Source organism: Rhinopithecus roxellana, chromosome 18 (assembly GCF_007565055.1).
Source record: "Rhinopithecus roxellana isolate Shanxi Qingling chromosome 18, ASM756505v1, whole genome shotgun sequence".
NCBI lineage: Eukaryota > Metazoa > Chordata > Mammalia > Primates > Cercopithecidae > Rhinopithecus > Rhinopithecus roxellana.
This window is the reverse complement of record NC_044566.1, coordinates 96989962-97009841: the sequence shown is the minus strand read 5'-3', so window position 1 is coordinate 97009841 and position 19880 is coordinate 96989962. Positions and strand designations below refer to the sequence as shown.

At 39.4% G+C, this 19880-nt stretch overlaps 1 protein-coding gene and 1 pseudogene across 1 annotated transcript in view; both read left to right on the top strand.

The window, feature by feature from the left end:
* Positions 1–19880, top strand: part of HS6ST3 (heparan sulfate 6-O-sulfotransferase 3) — a 771625-nt gene that overhangs the window by 34956 nt on the left and 716789 nt on the right. The gene's annotated exons all lie outside the window — the stretch shown is intronic.
* On the top strand, positions 16342–17340 carry LOC104658811 (annotated as a pseudogene).

Sequence of the window (19880 nt, the reverse complement as noted above, 5' to 3'; positions counted from 1 at the left end):
GCATGACCTTAGTCGTTGAACCCTTGTCACAGATGCAGCTAGCTGGGGCTGGCGTCAAGGGTGGTAAAGGAATTTACTAAGACAGTTGTAGGTAAAGAAAGGCAGAGTTATTGGAGAAAGTAAGAAGATACATTGCAAGGGTGCAGCGGGCAGCAGAGCAGAGAAGGGGCTGTCTGCAAAGAGGCAGGGGCTGGAGGGAAGTCTTATAGGGTCATGCTACTGGGGCTCCATGCAGATAAGGTGTGCAGATAGGGTTTTGCTGCTGGGGTTATGTACAGTATTTGGGATCAGGATGTTGGGCCAGCGGGTTGTTTGTGACTGGCTGTCTCTTGGAACAATTGTACTCCCCAATCTGTGATCCCTTCCTCATTGCTGTTTATTTGTCTTATTAGTGCCTCACAACCGTGTTGGAGGAAACCAGGCAAATGTTCAGCCTGTCGCCATGACATCATTGAGGGGTCCTGGCTCATCTGGGCCTCTGTGCCTTCAGTTTTCACCTCTCTTTAGTCTTCTCCTTCACCTCCTTTCCTCTACCCCCCACCTCTCATTCTCAGTAGATGGCCTTTGTTTGTTACTGCATCAAGAAAACTGGGCCTATCAAGGTGATCCCTACTTCTTCTGACTTCTACCTGAAAGTTTAGCTACCGTTTCAGCCATCTTTATTCTGTTTTTTGCAATCAAAGACAATGAAATGTTTGGCACTCGATTTCACACCTGTAAGGGACTGAATGTTTATGTCCCCACAAAATTCCTATGTTGAAGCCCTACCAAACAATGTGATAGTATTAGGAGATGAGGTCATGGGGGTGGAGCCTTATATGCTAATGTTGCCTACTATGCTAATTCCAGTGGATACTTGCCATTCTTCTGTCAGTGGTTCCCAACATTTTTGATACTAGGGATGGGTTTTGTTTTGTTTCCATGGACCAGGAGTGGTTGGAGGTGGGGGGATGGTTTTGGGATGAAACCGCCCCACCTCAAATCATCAGGCATTAGATTCTCATAATGAGCATGTAACCTTGATTTCTTGCATGTGCAGTTCACAATAGGGTTTGTGTTCCTATGAGAACCTAATGCTGCTGCTGATCTGGCAGGAGGCAGCGCTCAGGTAGTATTGCTCGCTTGCCTGCCACTTACCTCCTGCTGTGCTGCCTGGTTCCTAACAGGCCATGGACTGGTACTGGTCTGTGGCCTTGGGGTTGGGGACCCCTGCTCTATGTGATCAATTTCTGGTTGAAGCTGTCTGTTATCAGACTTTCTTGATTCTCCTTTTATCTCTCTCACTGTCGCCTTTTTGGTCTTTCTAAAGTTCTCTTTTGTCCTACCAATGCCCTTTAAATGATGGTGGTTTTTAGATAAACGTCCTTAGTTCTATTCCTACTCTAGGTACTGTCCTTGCAGGATCTCACACATTTTTGTCATTTCATCTGCCCCTTGTGTGCTCATTGGTTGCTTAGGAATCAGAGTGAAGTCATCTAGAGCTGTAACATTCTGGTTATTTGAACTGCTTAAATATTAGAATGTAGAGAAGTAGGAAGAGGTAACAGCTCACATATTCCCAGAGGTTTTGAAATAAGATCCCCAAACCCACTGCAACAGAATCACTTAAATATACATACCCAATCGTATCCCTGAATTTCTGAGTCAGTGTGATTGGGATGGGGCTTGGGAATCTGTATTGTCAAAGGCTTCGCGAATTGCTTCTGTTGCACACTTATCGAGTACTTACTGTATGTTAAGTCCTGTGCTAAGTTAGAAAGCCAATATTTTGTCTTGGAAATTGAAAACCCTTATCTGTTTTCTCTAGTTAATGAGTAAGATTCCTGACTGCAGGATGACCTACAGGGGGGATCAAAACTTTCTTCTAAAAGCAGCTCTGAATGTGCTTATACCTAATAGAGTTGACCTAGTGTTTGGTTCTGTCCTGTGAGGCATAGCAGTGTGGTGGTCCAGAATATTTAGAAGGTAGGGATTTGCCGATTGTTTATCCCATGGATGTCCTCTCATGGACAGTTGCTGACATTGAGCTGTGCTATGTCAGGATGGGCCCAGCGTGGGTTGACTTTAAAGTGCATTCCAAGGTAACTAAGTGGAAGAAGTTGCAAGCTGGGTGTCAGCTGAGGCTCTCCTCCTTAGTTGGCTCCTCAGGAAGGTGCTGAATGGTTTTGCCCCACTTTGGTGCAAAGCTCATCTCTCTTCAAGTTCCCGGGGCCTCCGTTTTCATTTGTTAGTTTACTGGAGATTATGGGGTTCATGCAGGAATTGCATTTGATATCTGCAGCCTCTCTGCATCTCCCAGTTCACCCCTTTCCTGGCTTTTCTGTCTTCTTTCTCTTCCCCCACCATTCACATTCCCTCTCTTCTAAGAGCTAGACACCTTCCCCTCTTTGTTTGATGCAGAGAGCTTGATAATCACCATTTAAAAATGTGAATGTGCCTAGGAGAGCTTTCCCTTCATCCCACGAGGTTAATCAAAGTAGTTTTTTTTCCCCTGTGCTTTTTTTTTTTGAGACGGAGTTTTGCTCTTGTTGTCCAGGCTGGAGTGCAATGGGGCGATCTCAGCTCACTGCAACCTCTGCCTCCTTGGTTCAAGTGATTCTCCTGCTTCAGCCTCCCAAGTAGCTGGGATTACAAGTGCTCACCACACCTGGCTAATTTTTTGTGTTTTTGGTAGAGACGGGGTTTCGCCATGTTGGCCAGGCCCATTTCCCACTCCTGACTTTAGGTGATCCATCTGCTTCAGCCTCTCTCCCAAAGTGCTGGGATTACCGGTGTGAGCCACTGTGCCCAGCTCCCCTTAAGAGCAATTCTGGCAATAAAATTTTCTCTGTCTCATTTTCAAAAATGTCTCCATCAAAGCTGTTTCTTAAACATGAAAATGTTGGTGGTGATATAGGCAACAGTGTGAGTGGTTTATTCTGGCCACGGCTCTGCAGTAAGATCATTTTGTGCTTCTGAGGAAGGGTGCCATGGCAGGTAAACATGCATCCAGGTAACCTGATAACTGTATTAAGGCATAGGAATAAGTTACAGAGGGTGGAACCTGCAGCATAGTTTTGGTTTAGGTAATTTGGGATTGGAGTTTGATTTATTGAAACATCTTCTATTCTGGTTTTTATGGTTCTGGTACAATAAAGTCATTTCATGTCCCTGGGATCTCTGTCTGTTAGTTTGTATGAAACCAAGAATAAGTGGGAACCAAGAATCATAGTGAATTTGGAGCTTATCTTATCTTAAAAAATTAATCTGACTTATCTTGAGTAATAGTAACAGGCTTTTGTGTGATTATTTGAATTGTGTTTCTCCAGATTGATATATTGTCATCCTAATCCCCAGTACCTCAGAGTGTGGCCTTATTTGAAGACAGAGTCTTTTCCAAGTTAAAATGAGGTTATTTTGGGCTGGACCTGAATCCGGTATGACAGGTGACCTTACAAAAAGGGGAAATTTGAGGACAGACTCACACAGAGGGAGATGGGCCTGGAATAAATCATTCCCTCATACCCCTCAGAAGCACCAACTCTGTAGATTGCTTGATTTTGGACTTCTTACCTCCAGAACTGTGAGGTAATAACATATTTCTGTTGACGAAGCCACCTAGTTAGTACTTTGTTATGCCAGCCGTAGGAAACGAATTAGCAAACTAGTACAGTGTACCTCCTTCCTGGTGCAGAATTAGACTAAATAATCCAGCTCTGTATTTAGATAGGGGAAAATAATTGCAAAGAGTTTGAAAGATATCCCCATCAAAAAATGAGAATATGTACTTTGGGGAGAAGGATGCTAACTTTTTGGTATATATATTAATTTATCCTAGGGTTTTCAAACTTTACTTGGTAGGGAATCTTTTTTTGTTTTTTTTTTAAAAGAGTGGTAAGGACACACTAGCAGAATGGCTTTACTTTGGTTGAAAGGGCGTGTGTGTGGTGCTGGGAGGGCATTGGTGGCTGCCACCCTCCCCTGAGGTGTCCTGGAACCTTAACCCTTTAAGAGACAGTGGGAATATTGCTGGCAACTGTTCTGAGTTCACCTAGAAGGAACTGTGCCTGAAGGGTTAATTAGACTCTGCAGGGATCAGGATTTGTTACCATTAAAATGAGTAATATTATCCTATAGGCAAAACGTGATTTCTGGAAAAGAGATTAATTACGTCTGTCATTTGAGATGGTTGACCAGATCCTGTCTGAGGAAGCTTTTAGGATCTAAAAACATGGGGTGAATACCATGGGGAAAAAATAACATACCTAACCAATCATTGTGAATTTGTCTTTCCTTAATTCCCTTTTCTTGAGGTAATGCCAGGAGCACCTATATCCCCAAATCTGCATTCATTATTGGCCCTATTGGTTAAGCCTTGGGCTTTTCAGTCAGCTCTGTAGTACTGCATTAAAAACTGCTTATAAAAGGATTTACATTTAATGAATTTCTGTGCAGCTTTCTCTGAGCTCTTTATCCTATCCTACCTAGTCTGGAACTTCCTCCTTCAATTATTGCTGCATTCAGATTTCAACCTCTTCTTCTCTGATGGTTCATTCCTTGTAAGTTATTAGAAATATCCAAGCCTTACCCATTTTGCCAAACCCTCTGCTGACCCTGCAGCCCTGCTCAGCTACCTGCATTTTCAACGCTATTCCCTCCCACTACCAAGCAGAGTATTTGAGGGCCAGGGAGTGTCAGGGACTGCGTGAGTGTCTGCCGTGGCAAGTGTACTGTTTCTGATCTTTCTAGGCTTTCCTCAGCTCACTGCCCTCAGCTTTCCATTAAAGCTGCCTTGAGATCCTTTGCCAGAAGCTCTAAGTCTTGGAAGGTCAAATCTTCACATCTGCTGCCTTTGTACTGAACTCAAAACGAGTCATTAACTGCATCTAAGAGAACAGTGTATTTTACTTTACTAAAGAACCTCTTCTATTCATTGAATGCTTCCATTTATTCTTTAGAATGTTTTTGTTTATTAGTCTACTTAATGCTTAGGATATTTTTTCTTTTAAAAAAACTAACAAAAATCTTACTGGTTTAAGTTAAAACATCTTATTGAGGTTTACTTTTTAAAAAAAACCTTTTAATTGTATGTATGGTGTACTCATGATGTTTTGAAATAGGTATATTGTGGAATGACTAAATAAATCTAATTAACGTTATGTATTACCATACATGCTTATCTACTTTTCTAGCAATTTTCAAGTATATAATACCTTGTTATTAACTATAGTCACTAAGGTAAGTTTCTTGACCTTATTCCTCCCATCTAACTGAAATTTTGTATCTTTTTTTTTTTTTTTTTTTTTTTTTTTTTAGACGGAGTCTTGCTCTGTCGCCGGGCTGGAGTGCAGTGGCCGGATCTCAGCTCACTGCGAGCTCCGCCGCCCGGGTTTACGCCATTCTCCTGCCTTAGCCTCCCGAGTAGCTGGGACTACAGGCGCCCGTCACCTCGCCCAGCTAGTTTTTTGTATTTTTAGTAGAGACGGGGTTTCACCGTGTTAGCCAGGATGGTCTCGATCTCCTGACCTCGTGATCCGCCCGTCTCGGCCTCCCAAAGTGCTGGGATTACAGGCTTGAGCCACCGCGCCCGGCCATTTTGTATCCTTTGATCAGATCAACATCTCCCTAGTCTCTTCTCCCTCTCCTAACTCCTGCTAACCACCATTCTACTCTTTACTCCGAGTTCAATTTTTTTAGATTCCACATATAAATGAGATCATGTGGTACTTGTCTTTGTGTGCCTGGCTTATTTTATATAACATAATGTCCTCTAGGTTCATCCATGTTTTTGCAAATGACAAGATTTGTTTCCATTTTTCAGACTGAATAGTATTCCAGTATACACACACACACACACACACACACACACACACACACCAAATTTTCTTTTTCCATTCATCTGTTCATCTGTTTATAGACATGTAGGTTAATTCTGTATCTTAGCTATTGTGAATAATTCCGCAATGAACATGAGAGTGCAGATATCTTTTCAATATATTGATTTCCTTTCTTTTGGATATAGACCCAGTAATGGGATTGTGAGATCATATGGTAGTTCTATTTTTTTTTTTTTTTTTTTTTTTTTTTGAGACGGAGTCTCGCTCTGTCACCCGGGCTGGAGTACAGTAGCCGGATCTCAGTTCACTGCAAGCTCCACCTCCCAGGTTTACGCCATTCTCCTGCCTCAGCCTCCCGAGTAGCTGGGACTACAGGCGCCCGCCACCTCGCCCGGCTAGTTTTTTTGTATTTTTTGGTAGAGACGGGGTTTCACCGTGTTCGCCAGGATGGTCTCAATCTCCTGACCTCTTGATCCGCTCGTCTCGGCCTCCCAAAGTGCTGGGATTACAGGCTTGAGCCACCGCGCCCGGCCAGTAGTTCTGTTTTTAATTTTTTCTAAAGTGGCTGAATGTTTGATTTTTCATTTTTTTTTAAGACAGGTCTTGCTCTCTCACCCAGGCTGGAGTGCAGTGGCACACAATCACAGCTCACTACAGTCTCGACCTTACAGGCCCAAGCAGTCTTTCAACTCAGCCTCTTGAGTGGCCGGGACCACAGGCGTATGCCACTACGCCTGTCTAATTTTTGAGTTTTTTTGTAGAGATGAGGTCCCACTATGTTGCTCAGGCTGGTCTCGAATTCCTGGCCTCAAGTGATCCTCCCATCTCAGCCTCCCAAAGTGCTGGGATTACAGGTATGAGCCACTGCACCCCCCAGCTAATGGCTGTTATTAATTTACACTCCCCATCAATAGTGTACAGGCGTCCCTTTTTCTCCACGTTCTCACTAACCCTTGTTATCTTTTGTCTTTTTGTTAATAGCCATTATAACAGGTGTGAGGTAATACCTCATTGTGGCTTTAATTTGCACTTCCCTGATTAGTAGTGTGGACCGTTATTTTATATACATGTTGGCTACTTGTATTTTTTTGAGAAATATCTCTTCAGACATGTTTATTTGCTCATTCTTTTTTTTTTTTTTAATCGGGTTGTTTTCTTGCTATTGCATCTTTTGAGTGCCTTTTATATTTTGGATATTAACTCATTATATCCATGGTTCACAAAATATTTTCTCCCATTCTGTGGATTGTCTCTTCACTTTATTATTTCCTTTGCTGTGAAGCTTTTTAATTAATTAATTAATTAATTAATTATTATTATTTTTTGAGACGGAGTTTCTCTCTTTCGCCCAGGTTGGAGTGCAGTGACCTGATCTCAGCTCACTGCAACCTCTGCCTTCCCGTTTCAAGTGATTCTTCTGCCTCAGCCTCCTAGTAGCTGGGATTACAGGCATGTGCCACCATGCCCAGCTAATTTTTGTGTTTTTTTGCAGAGACGAGGTTTCGCTATATTGGCCAGGCTGGTCTTGAACTCCTGACCTTGTGATCTGCCTGCCTCGGCCTCCCAAAGTGCTAGAATTACAGGCGTGAGCCGCTGTGCCCAGCCTATTATCTTTTTTTTGAGACGGAGTCTCACTCTGTTGTCCAGGCAGGAGTGCAGTGGTGCAATCTCGGCTCACTGGAACCTCTGCCTTCTGGATTCAGACGATTCTCCTGCCATAGCCTCCTGAGTAGCTGGGACTACAGGTGTGCGCCACTGTGACTGGCTGATTTTTGTGTTTTTAGTAGAGTTGGGGTTTCACAATTTTGGCCAGGCTGAACTTGAACTCCTGACCTCAGGTGATTCACCCACCTCAGACTTCCAAAGTGCTGGGATTACAGATATGAGCCACTCTGGCCCTGTGCAGAAGCTTTTTAGTTTGGAGTAATCTCATTTGTCTATTTTTACTTTTGTTGCCTATGCTTTTGTGATCGTGGACCAAAAAAATCATTGTTCAGAGCAACTCTTGGAGCTTTTCTTTTATGTTTTCTTTTAGCAGTTTTACAGTTCCATGTCTTACATTTAAGTCTTTAATCCATTTTGAGTTGATTAAATGGATTAAAACATTTAATCCATTTTGAGTTGATTTTTGTATGATGTGAGGCAAAGGTCCAATTTCATTCTTCTGCATACAGATATCCTGTTTTCCCAGCATCATTTAATGAAGAGACTGTCCTTTCCCCATTGTTTATTTTTGGCATCTTTGTTGAAATCCAGTTGACTGTAAGCACATGGATTTATTTCTGAGCTCTCTGTTCTGTTCCATTGGTCTATGTGTCTGTTTTTATGCCAGCCCCTTGCTGTTTTTATTGCCATTTACTTTTGTTATTCTTTTATTTCTTTATCTTATGAATTTTTAAAAAGTTGAAACTTTTAAATATTTGTCTTATTATAGTTATACTCTTAAATGTGTCAGCTTATGCCTTGATGCATTTTAATGTCTTTTTCTAACACTTTTAATACTTTTTATAGTAATTTTTCACTTGTATTTTTTTTTACCCCCTCTTTTTTGGTGTCATGGTTTTACCTTTATCTTCTTTTCATTTTCTGTATTTAATTATTTTTTATTTTGCTCTTTTTCTGATTTTTATTTTTTACCTATTTCTATTTTAACAGTGTCATAATTTTTTCTTTTTATTTCTAAGTTTTTGGTATCTATTGTATAGGCTTTACTCTTACTAGTTATTTGCATTGTAATATTCAAAACCCTTTCATGTTTATTTGTCTATTTCTTGTCTTCCTGATATATTCCATTTATTATTTCTTAAAATTACAGACACACAGGCATTTTGTTGGTGATGAAAATTGCAAGGACATTCTTGCCTCTGTAGTCTTGGATGTTTTTGTCCTGACCGTCTCTCACAGTTTGCTCTTTTGGATTTGCAGAATCTCTCTCCATATCCCTAGTGTGAATTCCCCAGGTAAAATGAAATAATCATGGATAACCCTAGAATTGCATTATGACACATTTTTGATCCAAGAATGATAATGGTTTTCTTTATGGAAGGGGCATATTTGATATTAGAATTAGAGTTTTTCTTTTCTTGCATCCCATATTGGTCAATTGTGTATTAGACTCTGGACAGTCTCACACCCATTCTGTCTGACACAATCATTGGGACCTGCAGATTTCTCAACACTGTGCCACATTACTGAAAGAACAGGTTGGAGGGGAAGGCTGCCCCTGAGACCTGGCATTGCTGAAGAAAATTCTAAAAGACCATTCTGGAAGGAGGCTGTGTAGTGAGACCACAGCCATACTCCTGAAATCTGTTCTACCTCAGCTTGCTTTGCATGTTGCGTTTGACCTGCCACCCTTCTTAGCAGGTTTATGGGAGACTCCTGGCTGTATTGATCTTCTTCCTTCATTCCCACATTACAAGGGGCACGTGGGTTGCAGTTATCACTATGGACTTTCCTTTCTTTTTCAAAGAAAATACAAGCTTGGACTAATAAAAGTAGAACTCTACTGCTTTCCATTTTGGTAAGACCACACAGGGAATTGTAAGTCTGGTCTGGGACATATACTTTAAAAATAGAATGGTGAGGTAACTTAAAAATCATGCCATATGAGGAACAGTTGAAGGAATATTTAGTCTTATTATAAGAGGAGTTTAAAGAAAATGTGCTTGCTATTGGCGGTATCCCTAGGGCTGTCATGGAAGAGGAGTTTGCTAACTAGGGCAGAACAAGATGTAATGGGTGGAATTTACAGGAATCCAGGTTTGGCTGTGTTTATGGAGAAAAACAATTCAAATGTGAAAACCGTTAAACCGCACAGCCTCCTGCTTCAGAGTGGACCAAGATAGGCTAATACGGCCATTGTTAGGGAGGCATTGTGCTTATGAACTTCAGTAGGGATGGTGCCGGGTTCAAGAGCCAGAGACCCACAGCCAGTGAACTAGGCATAGGGTTTTATTGATGACTTACAGGGATGCTTCAGCGGTAGCAGGACAGAAGAACCACCACCACTTATAAAAAGCATGGAGTTTATATAGCATTTTCACTTAGCACCTCCACCCCCACCAACAACCTACACCTGGCAACCTTCACGTAACCCAAAAGAAAGGGTCTCTCTCCCCCGTGCAGCCTGCAGTCCACTGGTGGGCTCAGATGTTTCTCATAGATAAGGAATGACTCTCCTGGTTGGCCACAATTGGAACTCCCAACACACATTCAGGTGCGTCTGCCATATAGGGTCATTCTGAGGGTGTGCTTAAGGTTAAGTTATCACTGTCAGGTGCATCTACAGTACACAGGTGTGTTTACCCTATAGGAGATTAGAAGGTTCTGTGATTCTTTGAGCTTGTGTTCATTTTACCTCTGGCCTTAAATTGGAATTTTTTAAAACAAAAATTTTATTGTGCATTGTATTACTTTATTCTTGCACTTCTATAAAACAATACTTGAGACTGGGTAATTTATAAAGAAAAGAGGTTTAATTGGCTCATTGGCTTTCACAGGCTGTACGAAAGTGTGGCAGCGTCTGCTTCTGGGGAGGCCTCAGGGAGCTTTTACTCTTTGTGGAAGGCAGAGCAGGAGCAGGCGTCTTACATGGTAGGAGCAGAACCAAGAGAGAGAAGGGGGAGGTGCTGCATGCTTTTAAACAACCAGGTCTTGTGAGAACTCTATCACTATACAGTACCAAGGATGGGGGGATGGTGCTAAACCCTTTATGAGAACACCCCCATGATCCAGTCCCCTCCCACCAGGCCCCACCTCCAACAGTGGGGATTACCGTTTGAGATTTGTTGGGGACAAAAATCCAAACTATATCATGTATATTTAAGGTATACAACATGATGTTATGAGACATATATATATATGTAGTTAAATGGTTGCTATGGTGAAACAACATATACAAATGATTTAATTAGCTTATTTCAAAATAGGGTATTTCCTTTTGCAATGAGCTTCTTCATCTACTTTTATTTATTTTGATAGAGGAAATCCTTTCTCCTCAGCATCATCCTTGGTTATATGCCATCTAGGTGTTGATGGTTTTCCTCATATCCTGTAGACTTTGTGGAGTGAAAGGGTCATGCTAGACAAAAGGTCTGAGCATTGAATTGGAATCATTTTAGAGCTAAACCCTTAGCTTCCTAGAGACTTATTTTATCCTAGTTTTCTTTAATGAAATATAACTAATATATGATGAAATGCACAGTCTCAAATGTATAGCATGTTTTGGCAGTTGTATATACCTTGCAGCTACTTCCTGGATGTTCTTTCATGCCCCCTTTTAATTAATTTCTTCCTCCACCCCCACCCCCATTGAATAACCACTTTCTGACTTCTGTAACCATTGATGAGTTTTGCCTATCCTTAGGCTTCATATGCATGGAATCATACCACATGTACTAATTTGTGTCTGACTTTCTTTAGCCAGCATAATGTTTTAGAGGCTCATCATCTATATTATTTCAGGTATCAATAGTTAGTTTATTTTTATTGCATTTCATGGTATGAATACATCGTTTTTCCATTCTACGCTCTGGAGATTTTGTTTCTTGCTACCTAGAGGAACAATCCTGGACTTATTTTGTTTTTGAGACAGAGTCTCACTCTGTCACCCAGGCTGGAGTGCAGTGGTGCCATCTTAGCTCGCTGCAACCTTTGCCTCCCAGGTTCAAGCAGTTCTTCTGCATCAGCCTCCCGAGTAGCTGGGACTACAGGCATGTGCCACCACGCCCAGCTAATTTTTGTATTTTTAGTAGAGACGGGGTTTCACCATGTTGGCCACACTGATCTTGAATTCCTGACCCGTGATCCACCCACGTTGGCCTCCCAAAGTACTGGGATTACAGGCCTGGCCTTTCTGCAGCTGTGGGCCACCATGTCAGCATTTGACCCTACAAGGCCCATCCCTGCTTCAGGGCTGCCCAGGGGAGCAGGAAAGGAAGTTGCAGGGACAATCCTGAACATTTTTAAAGAACTTTGAATTCTTCAGGCAAGCTTCTTTCTGATCTCATTACTTAATATTGTCATGTTTTTGCATCACTGTGCTTATTTTTATTGAAAGAAACAAGTAAGAAGGTAATTGATGTGCAGTGTAAAATGCTGATAAGTAAGTGTCTAGCTCCTGGAAAGTCTTCAATGAATGTGCGAGCTTTAATGATAGCAATTAATAGTTTACCTGATTTTGCCCCCAAGACTTTTAGACCAGTAGGGTAAAGTGGAATGCTCTGGAAATCTGTGGAAGTTTAGTGAGAGTTTTAGTAAAATGAGTTTCAGCAAATTTAAAAGTAATTTACAAAATCTCTTATGAATTGCACAGGAATTGAAATGTCACTGCCTCAAATTTATGAATAGCTTTACATGTTCAAAGTTATATTCTTTTTGAAATAAAGTAGTGAATTTTATTTGTTACCACTTTATACTAGCTAAAGATTGAAACTAACCTACTATGCAATAATAAGAAAATTGAAAAAACTTCTTTTATCAGCTTTATTGAGGTATGGTTGATATATAATAACAAAGAATATTTACAGTTCATAAAATTTGATACATTTTCACATGTTTCTACCATAAAACCATCACCACAACCAAGATGATGAAGACATCCATCATTTCTAAAAGTTACCTGGTGTCCCTTTAAAATTTTTCTCTCCTGTCCTTTCACCCAATCCCATCAACCACAGATCAGATTTCTGCCAATATGTATTAATTTGCATTTGTAGAGCGTGGTTAAGTGGATATTAAAATAAATTATGGCCTATCTATATTGTGTTAAAATTAAAATAATGCATTTGAAAAATAATTACATGGGAAGTACTTATGTGAGATACAATGTTATGTGGAAAAAATGATATAAAATTATTAATACAGACTGAGTTTAAATTGGCACACACAAAATGCCATTAACATATATAGAACAAAATGAGGGAAACATATTAAAATATGGTTATTTCTGGGTATGCATGATTATAGGTGATTATTTAATTTATACTATTTTATATTTTCTACATTTAGTAAAATCAGAATACATTATTTTATAATCAGAAAAATAGTAAAGCAAGCCTTGAATTAGGTGATCTAAGTATTCAGCAAACATTTTATAATGCATTTCCACTTGGCTGAGGAATTTTCACTTGAAGATTTGAATTGTAAGTAGTCAAGAATGTATTCTCTAAGTGAAAGGAAAAGTTGTGATAAAGAAGCACTGTTTTTTTCTGAAAGTGCTAGAATACTTGGGATATTAATATAAGTGTTCTGAGTAATCATATTATAACTATGATATGTGAAATAATTCCTGCAGTAGCTGACTGCTTAGCCTCCTGGAACTGAACTGAACGCATTATGTGAGCTCTCTTGGTAATGAAGGTCGCAAATCAAAGGAAAGAATACATGAAAAAAGGATTAGAACAAAAAGAGCTAAAGCCATAACTCTACATCCCTGTTATAATGAATCCTATAATTTGATGAATGTAAGCGGGTAAAAAATGACATTTAATGAATTAAGGATGAGCTGATCTTCCCTGTTGTCAGTTGGGAATGAAACCCTTTTCCTGAAATACTGTAAGATTCAGAAAAAAAAAAAAATCCATGTATAAAGTAATTTGTTATATATAAGGAAATTATACTTGTTATGAAATTATAATTCATGGTGAAGTATACATCATGAAGAGGTGAAGAGTAATTTTTCTTCATGAGTTTTGCATAGGACTACAGTATATGAAACATGAACAATGATAACAAAGTTTACATATTTATTTTTACTGACTTCAACAAAATAATATTTGCCCATCTCGTGTTAGCAGGCCTCTAGGAAAAATTTTTTTAAAAAGCAAAGAGTGGTATCTCTGTTCTCAAGACACATAAAGTTTAGTGGATTGTTTGGGTGCAGTACTTGGGCCTAAAACCAAGTATCCACAGTCGACCCTTAAACAACATGGGTTTGAACTGCTTCGTTCTCATTATATGCAGATTGTTTTCAATAAATATATCAGAAAGTTTTTTTGAGATATGGGACAATTTGAAAAAACTCGCAGATGAATCATATAGCCTAGAAATTTCAAAAAATTAAGAAAAAGTTAGATAGGTGATGAATATATAAAATATGCATAGATACCAGTCTATTTTATTATACGCTACCATAAAATATACACAAATTTATTATAAAAAGTTAAAATATATCAAAACATATGCAAACAAACACATACCATACGTGGTGCCACAAATGTAAACAAACATAAAGATGCAGTATTAAATCATAACTGCATGAAATTAACTGTAGTATATATTACTGTAATAACTTTGTAACCACCTTCTTTGACTGTTGCAATGAGCTCAAGTGTTGTGTATGCTTAAAACGCCATGTGACACTAATTCAGTTTACTAGAGAGCTGTTCATCTCTCCGGTAAGTTGCTTGTTGCAGTAAAAAGGGATCTCTCTTGGTTCTGATATATTTTTCATAATATATAGTGCAACACTGTAAACCTTGACTAACACCATGGGACCCAAATGTAATGGCACTAGTGATGCTGGAAGTGGTCTCAAGAAGCAGAGAGATGTCATGACATTACAAGAAAAAGTTTAATTGCTTGATATGTACCATTGACGGAGGTCTGCAGATATGGTTTCCTGCCATTTCAAGATAAATGAATTTTGCTTAAGGACCATTGTAAAAAAAAAAAAAAAGGGGGGGGGGAAATCTGTGAAGCCATTGTTGCAGTTACACCAGAAGGTGAGAAAACCTTGTACTTTTTACAAAATCCTTTTTATCTCATACCAAAAATGCAGCTTTTATGTGGTGCAGGATTACTATAAGAAAGGCATACCTACAGACTCTACTATGATTGAAGAAAAATTGAGATCACTACATAACAACTTAAAGAAAAAGGAAAGTGAAGGATCAAAGCTGGAGAATTTACTATCAGCAAAGGATGGTTTAATAATTTTAGAAAGAGATTTGTCTTAAAAAATGTCAACAGGAGAAGCAAGCTTTTCCTGACAGGTTCCCAGATGCCAGCAAGAAAATCAACAAGGAGAAAGGTTATCTGCCAGAACAGGTTTTTAATGAAGACAAAAGTATCCTATTCTGGACAAAAGAATGTCACAAAAGATATGTATTAGGAAGAGAAGGGATTTAAGACAGGAAAAGACTGGCTGACTCTACTGTTCTGTGCAAATGCAGTTGGGTTTATGATGAGGACTGAATTTATGAAGCTGCTAAGCTCGAAGCCTTGAAGGGAAAAGTTAACACCAGATGGCAGTCTTTTAGTTGTACAACAAGAATGCCTGGACAATAAGAACTTTATTTCAGGATTGGTTCCAAAGATGCTTTATTCCTAAAGTCAGAAAGTATCTTGCCAGTAAAAGACTTTTTTTTTTCTTTTAAGAAACAGGGTCTTGCTCTGTTACCCTGTTGCCCAGGCTGGAGTGCAGTGGCATGATCCTGGCTCACTGCATCCTCAAACTCCTGTGCTCAAGTGATCCTCCCACCTCAGCCTCCCAAGTAGCTGAGACTACAGGTGTGCGCCATCATGCCCACCTAATTTTTGTAAGTTTTTGTAGTAGGTGGTCTTGAACTCCTGGCCTCAAGTGATCCACCTGCCTCAGCCTCTCAAAGTGTTGGGATTAAGATGTGAGCTACCATGCCTGGCCTAGTGACTGTCTTTCAAATTTCTTTTGATATTGGGCGGTACTCCTGGCTACCCAAAATGCATGAGTTCAACACTGAAGGTTCCAAAGTGGTTGACTTGCTCCCATACTCAGTGTCTCTAATTCAGCCTTTAGATCGGGGGTCATAAGGGCCTTTAAGGCTCATTACGCACAGTACTGTATGGAAAGAATTGTCAACACTGTGGAAGAGAACCCTGAGAGAGAGATCATCATGGGAGTCTAGAAAGGTGACATCTTTGAAAATGCCATCATTGTTATAGAATAAAGTTGTAAATGCCATCAAGCCTGAAATCACTAAATTCCTGCTGAAGAAAACTGTGTCCAGATATGCATGACTTTACCAGATTTATGACAGAGCCAATCCAGGAATCATGAAAGTGATTGTGGTCATGGCAAAAAAAAAAAAAAAAAAAAAAAAGTGGCCGGGGGTGGGGTGAATGGTTTCAAGATAGGCGTCATGGAGAAATTCAAGAGCTAATCAAGGGTCAACTGTATTTTGAGCCGGAAGAAATGAATATTTTCAATACTTATTTTCATCCATTAGTATGCTAAAAGGAAATGAAAGTGACAGCATCAATCGATACAGTCATCAATTTCCATTAAAATTAGAGTTGGGGTAATTAACAAAACAAAGCATTCTCTAAAAATATTTGAAGGTAATTATACATTTTTTTCTCACTTATTTTTAGTAGCATTTTCCTTTTGTATTTTTTGGATAGGTCATTCTCCTGGAAAACACTTTTCCCAAAGAACTAACAATTAATTATCTTGCATCTAAGATCCAATATTAGTGAAGTTGAAATGAGACTGGAAAAAGCAGCAGCCTTCCGCGTCGCTGTCGCTGTTGCCTCCGCCACTTCCTCCGCTGTCGTGCGCCCTTCGGAGTCCCGCGCCCCACCATGCCCAACATCGTGCTGTTCAGCGGCAGCTCACATCAGGACCAGTCCCAGCGCGTGGCCGACCGCCTGGGCCTGGAGCTGGGCAAGGTGGTCACCAAGAAGTTCAGCAACCAGGAGACCAGCGTGGAGATGGGTGAAAGTGTGAGAGGGGAAGATGTCTACAACATCCAGAGCGGCTGCAGGGAAATTAACGACAACCTGATGGATGGAGCTCCTCATCATGATCAATGCCTGCAAGATCGCATCATCATCCAGAGTGACTGCCGTGATCCCGTGTTTCCCATATGCCTGACAAGATAAAAAGGACAAGAGTCGTGCCCCAATTTCTGTAAAACTTGTGGCCAATATGCTGTCGGTGGCTGGGGCGGATCACATCGTCACCATGGACCTGTATGCCTCTCGGATACAGGGATTCTTTGATATTCCTGTGGATAATTTGTATGCGGAGCCGGCAGTCCTGCAGTGGATTCGGGAAAACATTGCCGAATGGAAGAACTGTATCATTGTTTCACCTGACGCAGGGGGAGCCAAAAGGGTCACGTCGATCGCAGACAGGCTGAATGTGGAATTTGCTTTGATCCACAAAGAGAGGAAGAAGGTGAATGAAGTGGACCAGATGGTCCTGGTGGGCGACGTGAAGGACCACGTGGGCATCCTCGTGGATGACATGGCTGACACATGCAGCACCGTCTGCCATGCCGCGGACGAACTGCCGTCAGCTGGAGCCACCAAAGTGTATGTTGTCCTTACCCATGGGATCTTCTCTGGACCAGCTGTTTCCGGAGTAAATAATGCTGCCTTTGAGGCTGTTGTCGTCACAAACACAATTCCGCAAGAGGACAAAATGAAACACTGCACCAAGATTCAGGTCACTGACATTTCCATGATCTTGGCTGAAGCAATCCGAAGGGCACACAGTGGGGAATCTGTGTCTTACCTGTTCAGCCATGCCCCGCTATAAATCCGGAATGGGAAGTGTCCAGCAAGCCTACTCTGACTTCTGACTTGTGTTTGTTTTCTGGATTTTTAGCTGTGGGTACTCAGCAATGATAGCATCACTGGCAAAAGCATCAGATCTTTGTATATGCTGAGATTTATTGTTTCTCCTTCTAAAGCTCAAGATCATTTTCTTTCCAGTTTTTGGGGAAATGGTGGTGGTTATTTGGTCTTTAAGTGAACTGTCTTAAATGAGGAACGTTTTTGTCATTTTGACTTTTAACGGGTACATGTGATCTCTTCCTTTGTTCTTTCAGTACTTTGAGGCAACAACTTTCAAGTATATAATTTCATTGTGGAAGTCATAGTTTATATATTTCGAGGTTGCCAAAGGTGACTTCAGATTGAAGCCTTCTGTGTAAATATATATGATAATGCCTATGGACATTTGGGTAAAACCCTGTATAGAATTAATTAGCCTTTTACTTTGGAGTGAACCTTGGAAAATTTATAATTATCATACCATGGATTTTGAATTTTTCTTTTTTTTTGATAACAGTTTCAGATAAACCATCTTGGTTATTGTGCTTAATTTGGACCAAATTTTATTTAGCTTAATATGGACACTGACACATTTTTGGGGGTATACATCAGACATATCAGAGCAGTGTAGTTCTGGATCATTTTTAAAATTACCTCTTCTAAAACATAACTGTCACTTACCTGAAATGCTGCATCCTAAAATTTCAGAATTATATTGAGCAATCGCCAAGGCCTAAAGCCAATTGACTTAAAGGTAATCATTTCAGCTAACATTAAATTTAAAGTCTAAGAAGGTATAGAGCTAGTTTTAAAATAATGATCTCAGATTTTTCAAAAGGATATAGGAAACTGCATTGTCATTCTCTGAATTAAGAATTGATGTTTTTCTATCGTTATTTAGCCCCACCATTGTATTTTAAAGTCCTTCAGAATACTTTTATGAACCAATGAGACTGGACTTAGCCACACACAATGGAAATTCAGACCTTGACTATTTGGTGTTTCCAGTTCACAAAGGTGATGAAGACTGTCTTGGAGCAACTTAATCCCAGAAGTTGTACATTTCTTGCTGCTCCTGGTGTGGAAACTTAAGTGAGACCACCAAATACATTGGCCCTGTCCAATTCTACTGAATGGGGGTGGACTTGGCATTTATCTGGCCAAAAACAGGAGCCAGAGAAATATGAATATACCAAAGTTGTTTAGCCTCCAACTTAAATTACATTAGTCAACTTATAGATATTCATATGATTGCTTTTCTTTTTGGATACTACATCAACTAGATTCCGGCATATATCATTTGCAGTGCTTGTATTGGTTTAAAATATAAAATTTTAAGATCCTCTAACATTGTACTAAAAAATTTCAATAAGATCATTCTGACTGCTTTAAAAAAAAAAAAAAAAGACTGAAAAGAATCTGGTACTGAGTCAGTGACTCCTAAGGCAGATGTCTCAGCTCTCAACCAAAGTATAAATGGATGCTATTATATTCAATACAGTATTAATATGATGTTCACAAGTACATGCATTTTACTTTGTATGATTGGAAGGGAATATATTGTCCTCTAATTTTCCTGTGGCAAAAAGATGTGTGAACTGTGGCTATGGGTAGTTACGATACATGTGAACATCTCTTACCACAGTATTATTATAGAAGCTTAGAAATGTGGTAAACATATATGTCAGAAACAATGGTGTATCATGAAAGTATAATTAGTGCAATTAAATATTTTATCCTTCTTGTGTGCTTATAGCCTATTTTGCTTCATAAATCCTTCCACTTACTAAAGTGAACTCATTTTCAGGGATGTATTAGAAAATAAAAGTACAGTAATAATGATATTTCAGTAATGTCTTTAAAAGAGATATTTCAGAGTTCAAGTGCTGATGCTTTCTGAGAGCTTAATTGTATTTAAAAATAAATGAAATTCTGATGACTTACATCTTTTACCTCCCCCAAACTTTCCCCTAATGTAAATGCTATTTCATATAAAACTCATTAAGCAGAACTTGACATCTTTTAAAATCATTCACTATCATAACATAATGTAATCAGCAAATGTTTTTCACTTCATTTGAAGTGTCTCTGTGGATGAACACAGATCCTATTGATAGCAGCCATCTAATGCCTCACTATCATAGTAAAATGAAGCTAATATCACTAGGAAATAAGATAATGTGCTCTGAAAATCCACAGAGCTCCCCAAAACTTTTTGACAGATCAAAACAAAAACTTTGAGTAAAAATAGTGACACAGAAATGTCTCTTTACCATTTTGTATTTAGGCTGATTATCTGATATATATTCTTGAAGCTACCTTGTCTGTTAAAAAATATATAAACATAATATACTAATACATAAATATAATTTTCTTAAGCAGACAAACATATAAATATATGTTTATATAAATATATAATATATATTTTAAGCAGACAAGGTAGTTTCAAGAAGAACCTTAAGTATTTTTAAGTGGTTTATTGCAAATGATTATAATTGAATTTCTAAATTATTTAAAGTGAGG